General features: G+C 40.8%; 1 non-coding gene across 1 annotated transcript; it reads right to left on the reverse strand.

Annotated features, from left to right (window-relative positions):
- Positions 1 to 2518: 2518 nt before the first annotated feature.
- On the reverse strand, positions 2519 to 2622 carry LOC114236262 (U6 spliceosomal RNA). The gene has a single exon (XR_003622238.1). It is a non-coding gene; the product is annotated as a U6 spliceosomal RNA (small nuclear RNA).
- Positions 2623 to 9433: the final 6811 nt, after the last annotated feature.

Genomic DNA, 9433 nt, shown 5'->3' on the forward strand with positions numbered 1-9433 from the left:
ACAAGTGCTGTAAAAGAGGTATTAACAAGGTGCACTGGTACTCAGGGAGGAATTGCTTCTCTCTGCCTGTGGAGGCTAGAGACGGCTTTGGACCTGAGAAACAAGGACAACAATGAAACATTACAAGTTGATCTAACCAGAGTCAGTGAAGAATCTGTCCTATAGTAGTAGACATTTATTTAAATTGGCTGTGTATGAGAATTTGGGATTACTGGATTTTCCCAGCCATACATTGCTCGTTGAGTCAGTAATTCGGCTGCTACAGAGCTGGGCCAGAAAAGTACACCGTCTCACGTGGCAGATGCGCTCTCTGGAGAATGTTGATATGTGTCAACATTCACATGAACAAGATAATTTCTAGAAAAGGCCATGTGTGGGCTACATATTCTGTCATTTCTAAATCAGGCCTCATTAAACATTCATGCCTCTCAGATCATTTCATTTCCATCTTACGGCTGAACATCTGTGGCTCAGGCCTTACAATCCTCAGTCTTAGTATATAGCTTTGCTTTTAAATTCTGAACAGCCTGGCAGAAATGGAAATGTAGGATTCCTAAGCAAAAATTCAAAATTGGCTCCTACCTGGACCCTAAGCTTGCAAATTCTGAATAATTCTATTTAGGCAGGCCTTTCTTTAGTGAGAACGTGACATGACTGTGGGGGGAGCTTTGCCACTTAAATGATCTTGATGGGGGTGGGGATAAGTGCTTTCTCCTGGGATGTTGCCCAAGCCAACCCGAGAGAGGGGTACAGAAAACTGGCAAATGTTACGTCTCCATTTCCCAAGGCCTAGTTAGAGAAATACCTTCTGCTGGGAGTGATAATTTGGGGAGATTCCTCACCAGCAACGAGCGAGACAGATGGGAGTGAAACAGCAAGCACAGATCTGAGAGAGCTGGGCAAAGTGCACAACAGACAGACGTGCCTTCCCATGCTAATCCCCGCGTCCTGCCAGATCATCACTTGTGTGGACACAGAGAAGCCAGGTGGCCATGGGAGGTGTTCTCCCAGAGCAGGGTTTACAGTTTTCCTGGGGCTGTGACGGAAAACATCTGGGACACTAAGAGAGTTCTTTGCAGTATACACAGAATCCTTTTCTTCTAAAGAAAAAATTGACATTTATGGGTTTTTTTTCCTGATTATAAATGTAAGAATGGCTCATAGAGAAAACTGCACAAGTTGCTGAAAAGCAGAAAGAAGAATATAAAGAACACCCATTATAGCTCTATCCAAGGATAGTAACTATTAAAATTTTAGTGAATTTCTTTCCAGGATTTTACATGCATAGGTATTCATCACGGTTGAGAGCATGCTATATGTATAATTTCATATTCTGTTCTTTTTCTCTTAATATTATGACAGAAGAATTGCCCTAGGTTATTAAAATTCTCTGTAAACATTCTTCTTAGTGGCTGCATGTTTTATCCTATGATGAAATTTATTTACTCTAAATCCTAAATTTATTCATTCATTTAAGAAATATTCATTAAAATTTTTTATTTTTTCACTTAAGAGTCCAGTGCTGAATGTGTTTTAATTTCCTTACCCATCCGCTAGTTGTTGATCACTCAATCCCTTTCTTATTTCATAGCTTTTTTTTTTTTTTTTTTTTTTTTTTTGAGGATCTAGGCCAGACGTGAAAATAGGGAGTCAGAGTTAAGAAGAAGGTTGAAAAAATACTGGGAGAGGAGTTTAGGCTGAATGAATGAGACGAGGGAGAGGGTCCAGTGAAAGCTGCTCTCCCACCACTAAGGCATCCAAGGATATTTCCTGCAAAATCAGGAATTGTTCATGGGCAAAGAAATCTTTGTGGCACTGACATTATATAACTGAATGATGGTGATTCAGTAACTTCTCCACCATTTCTGGAATTGGCCAAATGCCTTCCTCACTCTTGGGTGCTGACTAGAGGTGGCCCACCCCTGGCCAGCACCACCAGTGCTGGCGGCTGTTGGGTTAGGAAAGGGAAGTGCCAACTCAGGGGGAAATGTGAGGCACCTTTTTCAGCAGGGTGAGTGGAGCTATTTTAGCCCCTGCGTAAAGTCTTAAGGGTGGACTCAAGTGGGGATGAATATGCAGTCTATTTCCAGAACCATCCCCATGGGATAGACCCTTGTGGCGCATCCATCCCCTTCCTGATGTTCTCCCCTCTTTGACTGAAGTGCAGGGGCAACAGCTACACCTACGCTAAAATACCTTCTCTTGCCTCTGTAGAGTTCTCAGTAAAACACCTAAGCCATTCCTGTGCTTGTTTAGAGTGCTCATACTTTATGCTTTCCTTTGCTGTGCAAAGCTTTTAAGTTTCATTAGGTCCCATTTGTTTATCCTTGCTTTTATTTTCTTTACTCTAGGAGGTGGATCAGAAAAGATCTTGCTGCGATTTATGTCAGAGAGTGTTCTGCCTATGCTTTCCTCTAAGAGTTTTCTAGTATCCGGTCTAACATTTAGGTCTTTAATCCATTTTGAGTTTATTTTTGTGTATGGTGTTAGAGAATGTTCTAATTTCGTCCTTTTACATAAAAATATGGAACGCTTCATGAATTTGCATGTCATCCTTGTGCAGGGGCCATGCTAATCTCTGTATTGTTCCAATTTTAGTATACATGCTGCCGAAGCGAGCATTGGAGTGCTCATACTATGTTCTGGTCTTTCCCTGTCTTTGGCATTCAGCTATAGCTGACCTGTACAAGCTCAGTTTGTCAAAGGCTCTACCATGCAATCTTTATAGGTACAGTGTTATCCTAAGAAGGGCAGTTATCTGATAAATAACTCCCAGAAAAAACACTCAGAGATATCCTGAAGGATAAATGGAAGCACGTGACACAACATGAAGCTTACAGGAGAGAATCTGATATTGCAAGTAGTTGGATTACACATATACCTTGTGTTGCAATACGTATTTCCCTGAGAATTTGGAGAAAATCAAGAGGTATGAAAGGTAAGGGCACAGGCTTTGAAGTCTGTGCCTGCGTTTGAATTTGCCTCTATCAGTCACTTGGCAGCTGTTTGACGTTGGGCAATTTATTTAACCTCCCTAAGGCTTAATTTCTTCATCTACATGAGATTTGAGATTATTTTAAGAATACCTCCTCAGGACTTCCCTGGTGGCACAGTGGTTAAGAATCCGCCTGCCAATGCAGGGGACACATCCCTGGTCCGGGAAGATCCCACATGCCCGGAGCAACTAAGCCCGTGCGCCACAACTACTGAGCCTGCACTCTAGAGCCCATGAGCCACAACTACTGAGCCCACGTGCTGCAACTACTGAAGCCCGTGCGCCTAGAGCCCGTGCTCCGCAACAAGAGAAGCCACAGCAATAAGAAGTCCACGCACCGCTACGAAGTGTAGCCCTGCTCGCTGCAACTAGAGAAAGCCCGTGCACAGCAGCGAAGACCCAACGCAGCCAAAAATCAATCAATCAATCAATACAATTTAAAAATAAATGAATAAATAAAATTTGTCCTTATTTTTAAAAAAAAGAATACTTCCTCATAGATGAGTGAAGAAGATAACATACATGAAGCTCTTAATCTGGCACATTTAAGCACTCAGTAAATGGTAGCTATTATTAAGTAGAGTGGATCTTATTTTCAAATTAATTCAGTCAACAAATATTAATTGAGCACTGTCAGGGGCAGCGCTGTATGATAGCCCCCCTCCCCTTATACTTTATCTTTCATGTGAACTGAGTTTTTCTCTGTGGGTTCATTTATATTAAAATGATAACTTTATCTTTTTCGAAACAGCAGATTTGTTACATTATCTACCAAGTCCTAAGCAAGTCTCAGAGGCTCCTCCAAAAGATAGGAATATTGGTGGTAATGTCTCTTACAAGCCCATTGTTTAATTCTTGATGTGAGCAGTAGTTACTATTTATTTTTGTGCTCTAAAAGAGAAATTTCCTTAGCTTTCCTTAAGAGAAATCACTTAGCTTTGAGGTTAACTTTTGTAACTTTTTAAAGATAAAAGTGTGTTTTTAACCCCAGAGTCCTATGCTATATAGTTAAAGACGTATTCCCCCTTTGCATTTTTAAACAACTATTAATTTGGCCTCACTTGAAAGAATTCTGTTGGTTCCTATAAACGGGCATCAGTTCCTCTCTAAATAAAGGTATTTTAATTTTTATCTGTCCTAAGACTGAGGTGACCCAAAGATGATGTACAAATGGCCAATATGCACATGTAAAGACCATCAACATCATTAGTCACTGGGGAAATGCAAATTAAAACCACAGTGAGACACCATGTCACACCCACTAGGATGGATATGATCAAAAACAATGGACTTACAAGTGTTGATGAGGATGTGAAGAAACTGGAACCCTCACACGTTGCTGGTGGGAATGTAAGACTCGTGCAGCCACTTTGGAAAACAGTTTGCCAGTTCCTCAGAGTGTTAACCATGGAGTTAACATATGGTACAGCGATTCCACTCCTAGATATACATCCATGATCAATGAAAAATACATTCACAAAAAAACTTGTACATAAATGTTCATAACAGCATCATTCATAATAGCCCAAAATGAAAACTATACACGTCCATCAACTGAAGAATAGATAAATATAATGTGGTAAATCTATCTATGGATAGAATAGATATGGAATATTATTTGGCCTTAAAAAGGAATAGTAAAATAGATAGCTAGTGGGAAGCAGCCGCATAGCACAGGGAGATACGCTCGGTGCTTTGTGACCACCTAGAGGGGTGGGATAGGGAGGGTGGGAGGGAGATGCAAGAGGGAGGGGATATGGGGATATATGTATATGTACAGCTGATTCACTTTGCTATAAAGCAGAAACTAACACACCATTGTAAAGCAATTATACTCCAATAAAGATGTTAAAAAGAAAAAAAAAAGGAATGAAGTACTGATACATGCTACAATATGGATTAACCTTAAAAACATTATGCTAATTGAAAGAAGCCAGACACGAAAGACCACATATTGCATGGCTCCATTTACATGAAATGCCCAGAATAGGTAAATCAATAGATAAAAAGCAGATTAGTGGTTGCCAGGGGCTGGGAGGAGGTGGAAGGGGAGTGTCTGCTAATGAGTACAGGAGATTTCTTTTGGGGATGACGAAAATGTACCGGAATTAGTGATGATAGATGGCCAACGCTGTGACTATACTAAAAACCGCCAACTTGTACTCCTTAAAAGAGTGAACTTTATGCTATGTGAATTTATATCTCAATAAAGCTGCTGTTTAAAAGTAAAAGACTGGGCTGGAACAGGTGCAGTTGTTTTTCCGTTAACAAAAATTGCCTGCCATATACTCATGTATCAAGACATTATCACATATTATCATTATGACCTTTGCCTTTTAGTTTAAGTTTACTTAGGACCTGAAAGAGTAGAAGAGTGCTTACTGCTTTTAAATTCCAGAGGGTAACTAAAGACTGAAGTGAAAGAAATTAGAAGATTTCTTGAAGCAGACGCTACATGTTTCTTCCTTAATTTTCTTAAAGCCAGGTCAGTTTGAATGCCGATTTAAGCCAAGATTATTTTAAATACTTGGAGAAAGCTGGGTTTAACTTAGTTGGAGCTACGGTTTGCAGTGGTCATCTGATGAAAGACTCCACCACACTGAGAAATGCTGGGCAGTAATAACCCTGCTGTTGACAACTAATAAAAATCCTAAAAAGATGTGTAAGAGGACAGTGTTTCAGAGGCTGCTTTCATAAAATTTTGCAACTCATTGGATATGGAGGACTAGATTAGGAGGAGGAGGCAAAAATGCCCAGAGAGTTTCAAGCCAAAATGACTAAAATATGACGGAGCCATTGACAAGAGTTAGCAGGAAGGGCTGGTGTGAGTTCCCCTGCAGGCACACTGAGTTTGAGGTGCTGCTGACAAAACACCAGTGTAGAAGTATAGCATTTTTAGAGCTGGAAGCGACCATATTGATTATCTAGTGACTAGTGCCTTTATTTTCAATGAGAAACCTCAGGCTGAGTGAAGGCGAGCGACTTGCCCAAGGTATAGCTGAAAATTGGTATCAGAGCTACTAGGTTAACATTCTGAGCTGCAAGTAGTTGGAAATGCAGATCAGACACTCAGGAGAGAAAGCGCTGCTACTTGGAAAGAACAACTCGGAAGTCAGCTGAATAGTGGGGATAGCTGAAGTTATGTGAGAGGATTTCTAGAGACATAAAGGATGTTGAAATCAATGACTGCAATGACTCAAAGAGGGAGGTCCGGTGATCCTAGCCTGGACTTTCAGAGCAGCACCTCCCTTCACTGGACGATTGATGGAGGGCCTATGTTTTGTCAGGCACTGTGCTCGGGATACAGTGGCAGATAAAAGAGGCTCCCTGCCCTTTTGGAGCCAACGGCCCAGTGAGAGAGAGATCAGCAGGCAATTCCAGTGCAGTGTGACAGATGCTGTGAGGTAAGAGAATGGGGTGCGGTGGGGGCCAAGCTGGTCCCCCAGCATTTCAGGTCCAGAAACTGAATTTTATCAGTTTACTCAGAATTGACTAGGCAGGCTGGAAAGGGAGAACATTAAGAAGGAGAACATACCTTGACAACAAGGACTGAGCTACACTAACCACACTCACCAGACTGTGAAGGATAAGCTAGACAAAGGATTTAATACTTGACAATGAAGGTTCTGTCTTTCCAGCCTTATCTTTCACTTGTGCTCATCCTGCAGGGTAACGCCCTCCCCGTGTCCCCATTCCCAGGAATTGGAAGCTTGCTTGGTAAACTCAGAATCTGAAGGAGGTGAATATTCTTAAAGGATATTTCATCAAAACCCATGAAATCATTCTTGTCCTCAATAGATATCACCTTTCCAGACACCAGAATATTCTGATTCCATCCTTAGATAGAGCTGGATGAATAGACTCTGATAGATGGTACACTCTGGCTTCCTTTGTAAAAACTCCATTTTGGCAATCATACCTCTATAAATGCAGTCCTTTACATATTTATTTGTTTATTAGGTAATTCATTCACATGTTCAAAATGTAAAAGTACAATAGGGTATACAGTGAAAAATCTCCCTCTTGCCCTGTCCCCTAGTCACCCAGGTCCCTGTCCCAGGGCCAACTTAAGTTATCCGTGTCTTGTGTACCCTTCCAGAGATATTTTATTAATGCAGTCCAAATAATACTTTTTAAAAATTGCATCTTCCTTTAATTACATTCCAGTCATGAGAATATATTTAAGTCACCTTGTTTGAATTTGAGTAATGCCACTTTTTTGATTTCATTTGAGAGATATCCTGTCTCTTAAACTATAGGTACAAATGTCTCTTAGAGTGGGTAACTTCTGCCGATAGCCAATCTCATCCATGTGTGTACGTGTGTGTGTGTGTGTGTGTGTGTGTGTGTGTGAGCGTGAGCTTCACAGAGTATCTGTATCTCTAAGTTCTAGGAACACATTATGATTGCTTCCTATGTACAGATTCTGATGTCAGTCATGATAGTGAAATAATGATTTCTTACAATAAGCTCTTTTGTTATTTATTTTCTGGACCCTATAACTATACTAGCTTTTTGTTTTAATCTCAGGACACGTTTCAAAAACTCTGTACTTTGTTGGTTGGAACCAGGTAGAGTTGGGCATATCCCCAAAGCAACAGTAATGAGGGAGATATTGGAAAGCAGAATTTGCCATGCTTCTGATGTGTTTTCTATTCCTTGTCCTCTTACCTGCCCCCCCCATCTGCCACATTACCCTAAATTATGCCTCTAGATTAACCTACAAGAGTATACTACTATTAGACATGAATATGCATAACCATTAGCTACGAGACCACCAAGATCCTACAGGTACTGGCTCAGTCAAAGTTATTGGTGTCATACTAACCTATTGCCAATGAGGGAAAAGACGGTAGAGTTCACAGTGTATTCCATTTCTTCTGAAAAAAGCAGCAACCAAAGACCAAGGTGTTAACAGGTATCACCATCGAATACTTTGCAGAGTTGGCTCAGCAGTACACAAACAAACCAGTGTGGAAGACGTGTGCTTCCAACTGATAAGGTCAATCTAAAAATTGTTACGGAACTTTTTCAAGAGCAAAAAACAAATGAATAATAAATTAATAAGGGGCTTCCCTGATGGCGCAGTGGTTGAGAATCTGCCTGCCAATGCAGGGGACACGGGTTTGAGCCCTGGTCTGGGAAGATCCCACATGCCGCAGAGCAACTAGGCCCGTGAGCCACAACTACTGAGCCTGCACGTCTGGAGCCTGTGCTCCACAACAAGAGAGGCCGCAATAGTGGGAGGCCCGCGCACCGCGATGAAGAGTGGCCCCCACTTGCCACAACTAGAGAAAGCCCTCGCACAGAAATGAAGACACAACACAGCCATAAGTAAAATAAAAATAATAAATAAATAAATTTTAAAAAATTAAAAATTAAAAATTAATTAATTAATTAATTAATTAATAGGAAAGGAAAATTAGGGGGTGAGGAAAGTGCTTTGATTTGCTTTTACAGTGGTAGGACTGGTCTGGGTGGCTCTATCCATACACTTTCCTCTGGATTCCAGGAGATAAAGGTATGTTCTATGACTATAATGAGGTTTTTTTTTGTAATGTAAAACTTAATAACCTCCTGGCCTTATTATTTCCAGACACTCCCAATTCTTACATCTACAGAATCAAAATAGTGCCTTTAATGAGTGACCTGAGGATGTCCTCAGATCTCAGACAGAAATGGAACAAGTAAGGTCAATACCACTTGCTGTGTATATTTACTGTCCCCTTACATTCCGTTATTGAAGAGCAGCACATCTCTGGCCACGCTAAGTACACTGAGAGAATTAGAACTTAGAGGTGGCTGCACTTAATTGCTGGGAGAAGGCACCCTGTAAAGTTTGAGAAATGTTAGAGATTTCCCAAAGCCTTTACTAGAAGTGTGACACCTTCATGAGAAAGAGGAAAGAATTTGATTCCAGGTCACACAGCAAGTTAGTAGCAAAGCTAAGACAAGAACCTAGATTTATTGACTCCTTTCACCTGATTATCACATTTGGAGGCCTCCTTATTCTTAGGGCTGGTAAAATATTACCTCAAATTCGTATAGCTTTTAGTGCCACATTAAGTTCTACGTGTACGATCTCTCCTTTTGGCCCATTTGTGTGCTGGGGACAATAAATGCAATTGTTCTCCCTTTGAGGATAAGAAGATTGCAACTCAAGAAGACACAAGGTAGTCTATAACAGAGTCAAGACCAGAAACCAATTCTCCCAATTCCCTCTCCATGGCTGTTTCCACCATGCTATCCTGCTTGTCTAGCGCCTGAACTGGAAAATGAGTGAAAGACACCACAGTTTAAAAGACAGCTCATTAAAAATAAATAATTACATATATTGTAGGCACAGACATGAAATACTCTCTGTCCCCTCTCCTTCTAACAACATAAATGTTAAACCGAGTTCTCTAGTTTTGCACAAATCCTCAGCAATTAAAACTT

The sequence above is a fragment of the Balaenoptera acutorostrata genome, chromosome 3 (genome assembly GCF_949987535.1).
Source record: "Balaenoptera acutorostrata chromosome 3, mBalAcu1.1, whole genome shotgun sequence".
Classification (NCBI taxonomy): Eukaryota; Metazoa; Chordata; class Mammalia; order Artiodactyla; family Balaenopteridae; genus Balaenoptera; species Balaenoptera acutorostrata.